We start from the raw sequence: 14,683 nt of genomic DNA, 5'->3' as shown, positions 1-14,683 counted from the left end.
CAATTTTACATTTATACTCAGTCTGCATTATTTTTTATTCTCCCCACATTCTCCTTAACCTCTTCCAGGAACTGCCACTCACCTGCACATGGTGGGAATTTACAGCAGCCAATCAACCTGCATGCCTTTGGGATGTGGTTGGGATTGAACCTGTTTTGATGGAGCTGTGGCAGTGGCTCTACCAGCTCGGCCATCACTTTGCCTCTTGGTGGTATCTAATAGCCTCTGACCTTTTGGAACCCTGAACACAGTTGTTGTGTGTCCAGCAACATTGGGGTGTCATCCAGAAGACTGAGTTGCCAAGTGGATTGAAGGATTTCTACAGTCAGCAAACTAGGAGTTTAAAATAAAGACATGAATTATTTAAGTTTCTAATGATCTTATTTGAAAGAGAGGAAAGACTAAGATATAAATGCATAATTAGAGTAGATGATGAATTATCATTAACTTAAAAAAACAATTTATTGATGCATAACTTCAATCCTGCTGTGACATTTTATTCTGCATTATATTATTGCTTTCCCTTGTACTACCTCAACGCATTGTTGCAATGAAATGATTTATATTAATGGCATGCAGAGTTTTAAACTTGGTATATATGACAATATAAACCAATTTACTCATTTACCAATCTTAACCTGCTTCTGGATGAGTTTTCCTTATCATGAACGCATGGGCATGTTTTGCCCCGGCAGTGATTCATCATCTAGGTAGGTAGGTACGTACCTACCTGTCTACAAAGGTAACTTCATCATTCCATAATAACTTCCATAATAAGCAACACACAGCAGTGGTGGCCATAATGGGCCTCAAATGAACTTAACTTTACACCTCATTATTTTAATTCATGGGTTTCTCAATTCTTTGACAGCAGCATTCCACCTATAATATTGTCGTGTCAGTGAGTCATAATCTACCCCATGAAATTCAGTTCCAGTGACACCAAAGGAATGAAATCCAAAGGCATTATAATGTGCTGTTACTTCGATATTGTATATTTAATGTAACTTCTGAGGTATGAATTACTAAGCAATAGAATTGCAAAAAATATGCTGAGGTAACTGAAATCCATCCACAAAATGAGTTTCAGGACCAGAGTAATTGTTCAGCAAAAATCATGCTTAAATATGTTTTTTGTTATACATTGTACAACAAACCTGAGTATTTTTATTGTTTCTTTTTGCAGTGAAGGTGATACCTAAAAAGTTATAATTCTTGAAAAACCAATGACTGTGTCTTGAATTTTATGACCTACAATAGCATTGTTTTTGTATTAAATGAATTGGTCTGTGCTTAAGATGCAACACTCAACTTCAGATCCCATCATATAACAAGGAAATATAATTTTTAAATATTAAATGGTCAGTTTACAAAACTACTGGTAAAAGAGCTGATTATTCTCAGCATATGGATACCAAGGGTGGCAGTCAGTCTGAGAGTTGTACTATCCAGACTAGATTCCTGTTTTCCAAATAATACGCAACCTCTTTATTTTTCTTGACATAATGTCATACCTACCATTTATTATCTGCCACTTGTTTGCCCATTTAGTAAATATAGTAATATCTTTCTGCAAATTGCCGAAGTTCTCAATTTTAAATGTTCATCTAACTGCACAGATTTAATTTTTGATTCCTGATTTTTAATATAACAGAATATTGGTCCTTGTCAAACTCCACTTCCGATCTGCTGACATTCTGAAGAGCTACCCCTTCTCTCCATGCTCTGCATTCTTTCTTGCACCCTGCAACATATCTCTTCTCCTCCTTGTTACCTGATTCTACATATTCTGATCTTGTATATGGAACCATCAGAGGCCTTTCGGAAGCTTGGATGAAAAAGATTAACCTGCTACCTCTTCAATGAATTTAATGAGATTGGTGATGTAAGGCTTTCCCTGCTGAATCTTACATCTAATTATTCATTATTACATTTTTAACTTACAGCTTTTTTGTGTGTCTTTGTTGAATACTCTTCCTTCCATCAAGGCTTCCTATCATTCCTTCAATGTGTTATGGTTCCATTTAAAAGTCTTAAATTTAATATCTGTTGGCTGCCAGACCTCAAGCTTACACCTTTTCAGCTGAATTATTAAATGTGTGTCACATTTCTTCTACCATCATCTCCAAGTTGTCTAGAGACGTGAGAATGTGTGCTATCTAGGCTGACAATTTCCTTCTCTTTCATTTGATTAGTTATGCAGTATTCTTCCTATTTTATTTTAATTCGTGTCTCGGAGCTGCCTTCATTCCCAACTCTGAAACATTATGCCTGACAGTGGTTTTAGCCCAAATGTTACATATGGTCCAGTTCCCAACCCAACACTTTCTTTTTCATAGTTCTTGCACTGATGACTTTTAATCTTTAATGTTATGACCCCTGTTCATTTAATTTTGTAGTGTTTTGTTTACCGTGACTTCTCCTGTAGGGTCTTGATACTCACATAAGTCGTGGCTTCAGCAATGCCTTTTTACTTAGTTCATCTCTTTTCTTAACTTCATTTCTCTCTCTTTCTGTGCTCTGTTAAAGCTCAAGTTGTCCAACTAATATTCTGCTTTGTTGCTTGATAATACTGTTGACCCTTTCTCTTTGCCAATTTCTATTCTTTATATGCCAAAGTGAACTGTATAATACGAGATGTTGAAAGAGGTTAGCTGCAGCAGTCTGGAATGTCCTTCAGCCCAGAGAAACAATGATCCTTTACCTCCATAGATAATGCAGTCAAGCACATGCACTGGGTTATATTTGAGGTCCAGGAAGATCAGTGATCACAGTCTGGATCTGAATGTTGACTTTTGCAGTTGCAAGCAGTCAAGAGAAGCAAAGCTAGTATAAGCTTATTATGTGAATAAACAAAATATGTGTTTTTTCTCAGATTGGAAATCACACAAAACACTAGTGAGTGTTTTGCTGTATTTGATTGATTTACCATTTTACTGGGTAAAAAGGTGCTGGACAAACAAAAAAGTTCAAGTTAGGTAGTTGAACATTCTGATGATTACTAAGAAAATTAAGTTTGGGAAAAATGTTGTCCCACTTCAGGATTTACCAATTGTCATTACATTTTTGTTTCAAAATTACAAGGGATTTCCAGCCATCGTTTTATACTGGCTATCTCCTTTCTTTTATCCAACTCTGAAGGAAGCTCTCAACCCAAAACATTATCTAATCATTTCCTTCTGTGTAGGCTGCCTGACCTGCTGAGATCCTTTAGCTTTTTTATGTTGTTCCAGCCCGTGCAGTTGCTTTCCATCAGCTGAATTTATCTCAACAATCAATCCTCACTGTTTATTTTTAAAAATCTTTAGTAGGTGTTAGAGAGTGTGAAAATTAGGGGCATAGAAAAGGTATGTATATATTTTGTCTTTCTCCTAGGGAGATGGAATATATAAGCAGATGTTTAATGTGAGAGGGAAAAAAATTATGGGAAATCTGAGGGGTATGTTTTTCATACAAATGGTGCTTAGTATATGGACCAAGTTACCAGAGGTAGAAGCAAGTACAATTACAATGCTTAAAAGATATTTAGACAGTTTATGGATAGGAAAGAGTTAGAGGGATTTGGGCCAATTACTGGCAAATGACCCATGCATAGGTGGTCATCTTAATTGCATGGAAAGGCTAAAATGAAGGATATTTTTCCCATGTGGTATGACTAGGGATCTCTCAATCTTTTTATAACCCTCTTCAAATGCTACTAAACATTTCCTTCTCAATATAATACTTGTGCTTGTTTCTGTTTTGATTGATTCCTTCTCTGATTTGGTTTACAAGTATAAAACCATTCAACATTGACATCTTTCTTGTTTGCTTGAGTAAGAATGCCTTATTTTGAGCTGTAATATGCATGTTGAAATTCCCCCATTTTTATCTGACCCTTTTTCTATACAGCAGATTTGAGAGTCAGTAATATGTCACCAATCACTGAAAGTGTTAAATTCCAATTTGCTTTGAGGCTAATAGAAAGATTGAGCCAGATGTCATTATAAGGACAACATAGGAATTATTATCTAGAGGAAACTTAGCTGGCATGATATTTTGGAGTTGGAGGGATCTCGGCTAAGTTTTGTCATCAGAGCCACTTATGACCTCCTACCCACACCCCAGAACCTGAACCAGTGGTGGGGAGAAGACCCCGCTTGCTCTCTTTATCAAGCACCTGGATCACTAAGGCACATTTTAACAGGATGCACCACGAGCCTCACCCTGGGGCGGTACACTTGGCGGCATAACCAAGTTCTAAGACAGCTGGCATCAATCTTGGAACAGAGGCGAATCACCACAAATGCTCTCCCATAAACATTGGCAGGAAATGTCCACATTACACGATTTGTACCAGCAAGCCAACCTCCAGAGCACCATATAACATCAAAAGATGTAATCATCCTGCAGGTTGCTTGGGATTGGAAAATGGACGTGGACTTGTGTTTCCCTCAGACATTGCGGCTACAACACTCCGGCCAGACATGGTCCTGTGGTCCACAACAGCCAAGCTGGCATATGTTGTGGAATTGACAGTACCATGGGAAGATGGTGTCGAAGAAGCTTATGAGAGGAAAAAGACCAAGTACTCTGAACTGGCAACTGAAGCTGCCCAGAATGGCTGGAAGACCAAGATTTTCCCTGTAGAAGTGGGATGCAGGGGATTCATTGCTACATCTACGACCAGTCTATTGAAGAAAATGGGGGTGAGCGGTCACTCCCTCCAACAAGCAATCAAGTCCTTGTCAAATGCAGCAGAAGAAAGCATCAATTGGATTTGGATTAAAAGGAAGGACAATAACTGGGCTGCAAGATGAAGACAGGAGGGTATGGAACTGAGGGGGGGTGTATCTGGGACGCCAGGTAGCACCTTTGAGCCCTCTGGAGACGTCGAGGGCTTATCAACGAACCATCAAAGAAAGAGGGTGCCCACCTGATGACCCTGATGACGTACCTACCCTCCCTCCTTCTCACCACTCCAAACCCACTGCCAACATCGAGAGTGCCAACCTACCATAGGGATTGAAACATCAAATCCTAGTAGCTCTACTCATAACAGCTTTCATCATATGACACCTGATGTTGGTGACATGATAACATTCATTCATCTTGAGAGGGATTAGTTACCAATGTAGTTCAATAAAATTCCACTCAGAGTTAGAGGAACAAATTACAGTGGGGTACTGTAACTCATTGAAGTAACAGACTTGTTGCCTGACTTCAAGCCAAGAGATAATTCTGGAAAGCTGCCTCATAGTCCCTTCCTGTGTATGTAAGTAGAAAGTAAAAGGTGAAAGAGCAAGGGAGAAAAACTACTCAGAGAAGAATAATTGAAAGGAAATTGAAGGATTCTGGAAATTGAAGGATTGCTTAAATTGCCAAAAGCAAACATAGATCAGTCTGAGGTAAGTTTACATTGATATTCTCTTTATTAATATTGAATAGTAAAATTGTCATTGAATATTGAAATTTTATATATAGAATAAAGAGCTTAATAATCTTCAATTCATGTTGTCTCACTGAAATATCTCCATACAATTTGTATTCTTGTGTATAGAAGTAAATGATATGACCATAGGACCATAAGATATAGGAGCAAAATCAGGCCATCTGGCCTGTCAAGTGTGCTCCACCATTTCATCATGCCTGATCTAATTTTCATGTCAGTTCCAATCTCCAGTCTTCTCCCTGTATCCCTTCATGCCTAGACAAATCAAGAATCTATTTATCTCTGCCTTAGGTTAAATGTAAAGACTTGGCCTTCTCATATTCACCACCCTCTGACTAAAGAAATTCTACCTCATCTCTGTTGTAAAAGGATGTCCCTCTATTCTGTGGTGGTAACCTTTGGTCCTAGGCTCTCCTACACAGGAAACATCCTCTCCACATCCATTCTATTGAAGCCTTTCAACATTCAATGGGTTTCAATTAGGTCACCCCTCACTCTTCTGAATTCCAGTGAGTACAGGCCCAGAGCAATCAAACACTCTTGACAAGCCGTTCAATGCTGGAATCATTTTTGTGAACTTCTTATGAATCCACTCCAGTGTCAGCACATCCTTTTTAAGATAAAGGGCCCAAGACTGCTCACAATACTCCAAGTGAGGCCTCACCAGTGCTTTATTAAGCCTCAACATAACATCCTTGCTCTTATAGTTTAGTTCTCTTGAAATGAATGCTAACATTGCATTTACTTTCCTCACCACAGACTCAACCTGCAAATTAACCTTTAGGGAATCTTGCACAAGGACTCCCAAGTTTCTTTGTGCCTCTTTGAAAGTATTCTCCATAGTCTACCTTTTTATTTCTTCTACCAAAGTGCATTACCGTACACTTCCCAATACTGTATTCCATCTGCCGTTTCTTCACCCATTCTCCGAATCTAAGTCCTTCTGTAGCTGCTCTACTTCCTCAAAGCAACTTGTCCCTCCACCTATCTTTATATCATTTGCAAACTTTTCAACAAAGCCATCAATTCCATCATCCAAGTCATTGACATATAACATAAAAAGAAGCGGTCCCAACACAGAGCCTTGTGGAACACCACTAGTTATCGGCAGCCAAACAGAAAAAAATCTCCCTTTATTCCCACATTCTGCCTACTGCCAATCAGCTACTTGTTTATCCATGCTAGAATATTTCCTGTAATACCATGGGCTCTTAACTTGTTAAGCAGCCTCTTGTGTAACACCTTGTCAAAGACCTTCTGAAAATCCAACTATACAGCATCCATCATTTCTCTTTTGTCCATCCTGTTTGTTATTTCTTCAAAGAATTCTAACAGATTTTTCAGGCAAGATATTCCCTTGAGGAAATCATGCTGACTACAGCCTATTTTATCAAGTGCCTCCAAGTATCCTGAGGATCATCCTTAAAAATTGACTCCAACATCTTCCCAACCACTGTGTTCACACTTACTGGCATATAATTTCCCTTCTTCTGCCTCTCTCCCTTCTGAAGTGACATTTGCAATTTTCCAGACTTCTGAAACTGAATATCAGTTCACAAGCAAGTTCCAGTGTTACACTTTCTGAGCTTTCTGTTTTAGAATTGGATTCTGGCCAGTGCCAGGTTATTCTTGAACGTACAACACAGGGAACACCTACAGGATCACTGCAAGTGAACAGAGCTTTAAATCAAGATCATATTGAGGTTAGACACTGAGGGAGATGTAGCCTTAATGATTAAAAGTGAAATTCCTTTAACAAGAGTTAGTGTAATGGCAGCCAAGTTGGCACTAAAAACCTTACTGGTAGAATTAAAAATATAAATCTTTTAGACAGTTTGTGAATTGTATGTAAGCTTGCTGATAGAAAGTTTAAATATATAAGATGAGATGAGGAAGCAGCAAATGTTTTTAATGTGTGATCATAACATAATAGTGTTTGGGAAAGCAAACAGATTGCTATCAGAAAGACCACGAATCTCTTGGTGTGTTTAGATTAATTCTGTGCAATATGTAGGTCCAGAAGGGTTCACTTACATGGGAAGAGATGAATGGGATTGAAAAGTGTGTGATAGTTTGGAAGCATCTTAACGTGCCGAAGGGCAGATCACTGTCTAAGCAGCTGCAGACACCTCCCAGACTTTGGGGCTGAGGTGACTTACGTTATTAGCAATGATGTATTTGGGCTGAACATTATTACATTCAGTTTTTCACGTATTCTCATTGGCATTACATGGAACATCTGACAAAGTAGTAAGGACCCTTCACCCCATAATGTTGTTCCAACCTATAGAAACCCCACTTCTCAATAAATATAACCCTTCCCTCTGCAGAGTCCACACCTTCCATTTTTCTTCATGCATGCACGTGTCTTTTAAATGTATCATTCTCTATTCACCTCCCTGGCAGTGAATTCCAATCACCCACCATTCTGTGTAGAAAATAAACTACTTCTGAAATCACCTCTAAACTTCCCTTCACTTACCTTAAATGGATGTTCTCTGTTGTTAGCCATTGCCACCCTGGGTAAAAAGGTCCTGGCTCTCCATGCTATCCTTGCCTCTTATCTTCTTATACACCTCTCTCAAGTTGCCTCTTATCATCCATCACTCCAAACACAAAAGTGCCATTTCACTAAATCTTTCCCCATAAAACATGTTTTCTAGTCCAGGAAGCATCCTGTTAAGAAACATTTCTTCTGCACCATCCCCAAAGCTTCCACATCCTTTCTGAAATGAGGCCACCAAGATTTTTGACCAAATGAAGGCCAGCACACCATTAGCCTTTTTAATCACCATATCAACTTGCAACTTCGAGGGACCTACAGACTAAGACACCAAGATCTCTCTGTTTCTCCAGGCTGCTAAGAAACCTGCTTTTAACTTTGTTTCCACCTTCAGATTTGACCTTCCAAGGTGTATCACTTCACACTTATCCAGACTGAACTCCACTTACAGTTTCTGATGCCTTAAATTCTTTATTGCACCAGTGTTGATAGAAGAGGAGTGAAAAAGCTAAGAATTCTGTTGCTACTGAACATCCATAGTATGTCAGAGATGTACATATTGTCGGTGTTATGCTTGATTAGAGGCATCCCATAAGCCCCATGGTTCCATCACTCAACCATGTTAATAGTGTTCAGTCATCGTGCTGTTGGAAAGATGTCCTTAAACTGGAAAGGAGATTTATGCATACATTACTGGGATTCAAGCGGATCTGTTATGGAGAGAGGCTGAGTAGATTTAGATTTAATTCATTAGAGCAGAGGAGAATGAGTAGTGATTCCCAAAGTGGGTGATATTGCCCCACTGGGGGTGGTGAGAGTTTCTAAATGGACAATAAAAATAAAGGGGGTGTGGGGTTATGCTTAGTAGCAAGGGAGCAGCTGAGGGATTTACAGGTTTAGTTTAAGAAATGAATTACTTATTATAAGCATTTATTTGTCAGTGCTTCATAATTGATTACAATGATCATGAAATGATATTATCTCTTGCTAACCCACTGTTCTCTTAGACTTTGCTCAAAGTGCATTATAATTGTTGAAAAGCAATGTGACACTGTATTTTGCACATCATGAGAAATATAGACTGAAGAAATAGTGTTATTTCTGGGTTCATCCCACACATTATTGTGGTTCAGTACAGATAATTCACATACATGCTCTGGTCTTGCAATGACACAATTCCTGTGAATTAAGGTCTGGTGATCAATGGGGTAAAGCTCAGAATCTGCGCTTTCAAATGGCCTTGACCTAATTTCTCTAGCACATAGCCCAACTGAGAAATCATTGCCCTATATTATGTACCTTCAGGCAGAGAGATCAGGTTTTGCTTGAGCTATAATGACATCATAACTTTCTTCTTTATTGATTGTAATTGGACTTCACTGGACTTAAAGAATAGATGATTGACTTCGGTTGTTAATCCATAATGAAAATAACGGAAGCAGACCAAGTGAAAAAGAAGTGTAGGCCTTATAGTGTGGAGTATGGATTTGTAGCAGCACGAAGCAACCAACAGCAACCAGTGTGTTTGGTGTATGAAAATGATATTTCAAATGAGCCAATAAAACTGTCCAGGCTCCTTGAATTCTTGAAGAGAATACATTCTGATAAAGCAAAGAGGAACTTGGCTTATTTTCAGTCACTTTGTGAAAACTTTCAGAAATGGAAATCACTTAAAAACTTGTTTGCCAGCACTTCACAACAAAACGGTGATGGTTTGTATGCTTCACACAACAGTTCATTGCTCATTGCTAAATCTGGAAAGCCTCATACAATTGGAGGAAAGCTGTTTCTGCCAACAGTGAGCGAAGTTCTGAGTATGGTTTTGCATAAGTCACTAGACCAAATAATTAAAGAGATTCCACTTTTTTTGTGACATCTCTGTTCAAAGAAGAATAGATGAAATGTCAGATTGTGAAGGACATATTGTGTAACATACTTAAGACAACAGAATTTGTTCTGCAGATGGATGAGTCAACTTGGCCTGGCATGAATCTTTGCTCCTTTGCTATGTACACTTCATAAAAGATGAAAGCATGACTTAAGAGTTGTTATTTGCAAGGGACTAGAAATAGATGCAAAGGCGGAGTCAATATTTTGCACTATTGAGCAAATTTGTCAAAGGGAAGGACATTCTGCTCACCAACTTCTTACTTGTGCAGAGATGGGGCACCATCAATGACAGGATGCCACCATGGGGTTATTATTTTCTTTGAAATGTTATACTTAATATACTTACTATTCAGTATGTTATTCACAGACGACATCTTTTCTTAAAACCTAAGTGATCACCTGCACAAATCAGTAAATACTGTTATTCCAATGATAAATAACATTAAAAAGTCCCATGTTTTCAATTCTTGGCTATTTTGAGAGTTTTGCATTGAGAATGAACGGTTTGAAGGTTTGCTGTTGCACATAAAAGTTGGATGGCTTTCAAAAGGAAACTTTCTGAAATTGTGATAAAATTCTTTGAGACACAAATTCAGTAATCAACTCAAAGATATTAGACATGACATTACTTATTTGTCAAATTATTCACAAAGTTTAATGAAGTCAATATTCAATATCAAGGAAGTGATGTAAATCTTATTAAAGTCAAGTCGGCTGTCTCCACATCTCTGTCCAAATTAACCCTATTACAGTGTAACACAGGCTGTCACAACCTTTTCCAATTTCTCAGTCTCTCTAAGTTGGGTAATAAATTCATTCCTGAACACTTGTAATGATGAATTAATGGAAGGATTGAGGAAAAACTGATCTTGCTACAAAATGACTGAGTGAAGTTAAGTTTCAAAAATTCATATCAAGACTTACTTGCAGAAAGAAATCTTTGAACACTATCCTGCACTAAAAGGTCAGGATGTACTTTATTGCCTTTCCAACATCATATATTTTTGCAGTGTGGTTTCAGTGCAGTCACCCAACTACTTTCAAAACAGCAAAACAGACTGCAAATTACTGAACACAGGCATCTGCGTGACATTCAGCCTGATGTTAAGAAGCTGATATCACTGCCCCAAGCTCATCCATCTCACTAAAAGTTGAAAAAGCAATGAGGTAGTGAATAGTTTGACTACTAACGTACACTCTAAAATTGTTGATGAAAATTGTTTTTTTTTGTAATTAAACAAGGAAATACTTTTATTTGTAGCTTTAATTTTTGCAATTATTTGTTACAGCTTTAAATTTGCAGTTCCTATTTTCTCTCATTGTGATCATAACTCTAAATTCACTATCGTCTTTATGTAATGGCCAAAAAGGGGGTCTGCTGGGGATGTGGGTCTTGTGGTCGGAGTGGCAACCTAAAAATGTTTGGGAACCACTGTTATAGAGTTTTATAAAATCATGAAGAGCATAAACAGATTGAACATAGAACATAAAACAGTACAGACCCCGAGGCCCATGATGTTGTGCTGACCTTTTAACCTACTCCAAGATCAATCTAACCCTTCCCTCACACATAGCACAATGCTTTTTTCTTTCATCCATCTGCCAGTCTAAGAGATGGTGTGAATGTATGCAGTTTTTCCCTAAGGTTTGGTGAATCAAGGACTAAAGGGCATAGATTTAAGTTGTGGGACAAAAGATTTAAATTGGACCTGTAGGTGGTCAGTGCATGAGGAAGTGGCTGAGGCAGATACATTAAGAACATTTTAAGGACACTGTTACGTACCCCGTAACTGGGTTGCCAAACCAGCAGAAATGGATCACTCAGTTGGAGTCTGGAGTACTAGAACTAAGAAAGTTTTATTAAAGAAACAAGCAACACAGTAATCGAAAGGATAATAAATGCAACAATTCAACAATGATAACCACACATGTGCACAGAATTAAGATAACAGCATCAATCAAGCTCTATCGTTGTCTAGGGGTAAATGACCAATTTCAAAATGACTCAAAAGTTCAGTCCAGTTTGTAGTTCAGTTCGCAGTAATCGTTGCCATGGCGATGGACAAGGTGGGGGAAGAGAGACATAGAATAGGAACAACTCATCATTCGGCACAGCTTCACTCACAGACCAGCGAGATGGCTCACAAACAGCATTTGGGCGGGTCCTTGGTGATGTCACCTGAGGTCACCGACTGTGACCCCTCCTCCAGATGCGGTCGATCCTCTGCAGTGAACCCGGCACCCAGGCAAGGGCGGACACACACCGGGTTCCCGCTGATCGTACCTTTCCACCCTTGTCGTTGTCTGGCACTTCTCACCCACTCGTGAGAAGCGCACCGCTTCCAGGGTCTCGTTACCTCGGGTGGCGTGTGTGTTCGTCTTAGCGAACCTGTCCCTTTTTATCCCCCTGCTGGGGTATCGCCTGTCCATCACTTCAAACAGTTCAGGGTTCAAAGGGGGGAGCCGCTCCAGACAGCTCTTCCTCCCACATCCCCTCATTACACATCCCCAGACGCTACTCCATTGTTCCTTATCTCTCCTTCCCCTGAGGGCAGGTGGCAGACCAACTGCTGATGCCACTGATGCTAGCCCAGGCCAGCAAACATCTTAATTTTATGTGTATTCTCGTAACAACACTTAGACAGGTACATGGATGGGAAAGACTTCAAAACATTAAAATAATTGGAGGAAACACAAGTGAGCCGGGAATGTGAATCTAACTCCATTCTTTACTTTAAGCTGAGTGTGTGTGTGTGTGTGTATCATGTGGTAGCGTGATGTACGCAATTCACATATTTATACATATAACCCAAGATTAATTATTTAAATGAACATGAATGTTTAATCAAACAATATATATTCAAGATTACTATTAAATATTAAATACACAATTAAAGGTTTATGCAGGGGTTCTAAACTGGGATAGCGCATGACATAAAAAATGGTTGGGAACCCCTGGTTTCAAGGGATAATATGGACAAATGTAACACCAGAAGATCTGCAGATGCTGGAAATCCAGCAGCACACTCAAATTGCTGGAGGAACTCAGCAGGCCAGGCAGCATTTATGGAAAAAAAGTAAACAGTCGACATTTCAAGCCCAAAACTTTTTACTCTTTTCCATAGATGCTGCATGACCTGCTGAGTTGCCCCGGGATTTTGTGTGTGTTGCTTGAACAAATGTGACTGACTTAGACAGGGTTCTTGGTTGTTATAGATGTGTTGGGCTGAAGGCCCTATTTACATGCTCTAGGACTCTGACTTATGATGTTGCCTGGAGAGTGTTCCGAGTGTGAGTAGTGGACTTGATGACTACCCTGTCTGGGATCATCAAGGACAGTTCATTTGGGAGAAGGGAGAAGAGCGCTCCATTCTTGCCAGAAGAACCATTTCTGCAGTTTTAACTTTTAAAGCTTTGTCAGCTCGGTTGTTTTGTGGTGAGAGACACTGAAGACAGCAGCGGGTATCAGTGTTTCTTCCAGCTGATGCTCGATGGAATGTGAGTCGTGCTCAGTCATTGAGGGGAGGCAGCAGACGGTGGTCATTAACAGTTTCCTTGCATCAGGTTTAACCAGACACCAGGTGATATAATAATGTCAATGTTGAGATCACCAGGGAGTGTTCCTCCAGAACCTATACCCTTATATTCTCACCTCTGCTGGTTCCATCTGTCAGTGAGACCTAGTTGGAGTGGTAGGGGAGGTTGGGGGTGTGATAGAACAGTGTAATTCTGAGACTGTGACATGTGAGGCTGTCACTTCACTTGTCCAGGGACAGCTCTCCTGACATGGACATATGTTTCCAAAATGCAAGGTCCACTGAGGTTTGTGCACTTCAGAACCAGGTGCTCTGTTTAGCTTTTCTGATTGTTTTCTCATTTACAGATTGATGTCACAGTGGGCACCAGGCTGAGTGTGTAAGCCCACACTGCCACTTGTTCAGTCACACACTGGCTGGACAGGGTAAGGATGGCAGCTAAGTCTTCCGAAAGTAAATTAATAAAACTAACAGATTTTAGAATACACTGATCACTTTATGACCATCATTATGATTGTTAGTTTCTTAATTCTTCTTAATCCAGTTTGCTCGATTCACTGATCGTAAATTCCTTGGCTACCACGCGATTCAAAATCTCATCCCTTGATTATTTGTTCAGACGTCAAACTACTAATCCAGTAACACAATTGTTATTGCAATTGCCTCTGGTACTAGTTGCAATTGTGGGATATTTGATCATCCACAATTCCACCACCCTCCAACATCAAGAACAGTTTCTCCTCCACCCCCTTTCCCCAAAAAGTTCTCCACCATAAAATGCCGGCCATAAGTCCATAAGCCATAGGAGCAGAATTAAGCCATTCGGCCTATCAGGTCTGCATTCCAATCCATCATGGCCGATGCATTATCCCACGCAAACCCTTTCTCCTGCTTTCTCCCATAAGCTTTCACACACTGACTATTCAAGAATCTACCAACCTCCACTTTAAATATACTTGGCTTCCACAGCTGTCTGTAGCAATGAATTCCACAAATTCTTCACCCTCTGGCTAACGAAATCCCTCCTCATCCCATGTTACAAAGGAAAGTCCTTCTATTCTGAGACTGTGCCCTCTGCTTCTAGGCTCCCACTATTGGAAACATCATCTCCACATTCACTCTATCTAAGCCTTTCACTAATCAGCAGGCTTCCATATGATCCCCCTTCATTCTTCAAAACTCCAGTAAGTACAGGCACAGAGCCATCAAATGCTCCTCATATGTTAATTTTGTCATCCCCTGATCATTCTCGTAAACCTCCTCTGGACCCTTTCCAATGCCAACATATCCTCCTTAAATATAGGGCCTGGACCTGCTCATAAT

At 39.6% G+C, this 14,683-nt stretch overlaps 1 protein-coding gene across 5 annotated transcripts in view; it reads left to right on the top strand.

Annotated features, from left to right (window-relative positions):
- The window catches only part of LOC134347083 (trans-2,3-enoyl-CoA reductase-like), a 206,585-nt gene that overhangs the window by 59,376 nt on the left and 132,526 nt on the right, over window positions 1-14,683 (top strand). The gene's annotated exons all lie outside the window — the stretch shown is intronic.

This window comes from Mobula hypostoma, chromosome 5, assembly GCF_963921235.1.
Source record: "Mobula hypostoma chromosome 5, sMobHyp1.1, whole genome shotgun sequence".
Classification (NCBI taxonomy): Eukaryota; Metazoa; Chordata; class Chondrichthyes; order Myliobatiformes; family Myliobatidae; genus Mobula; species Mobula hypostoma.
The sequence above is the reverse complement of the archived record's forward strand: the minus strand, read 5'-3'. Positions and strand labels throughout refer to the sequence as shown.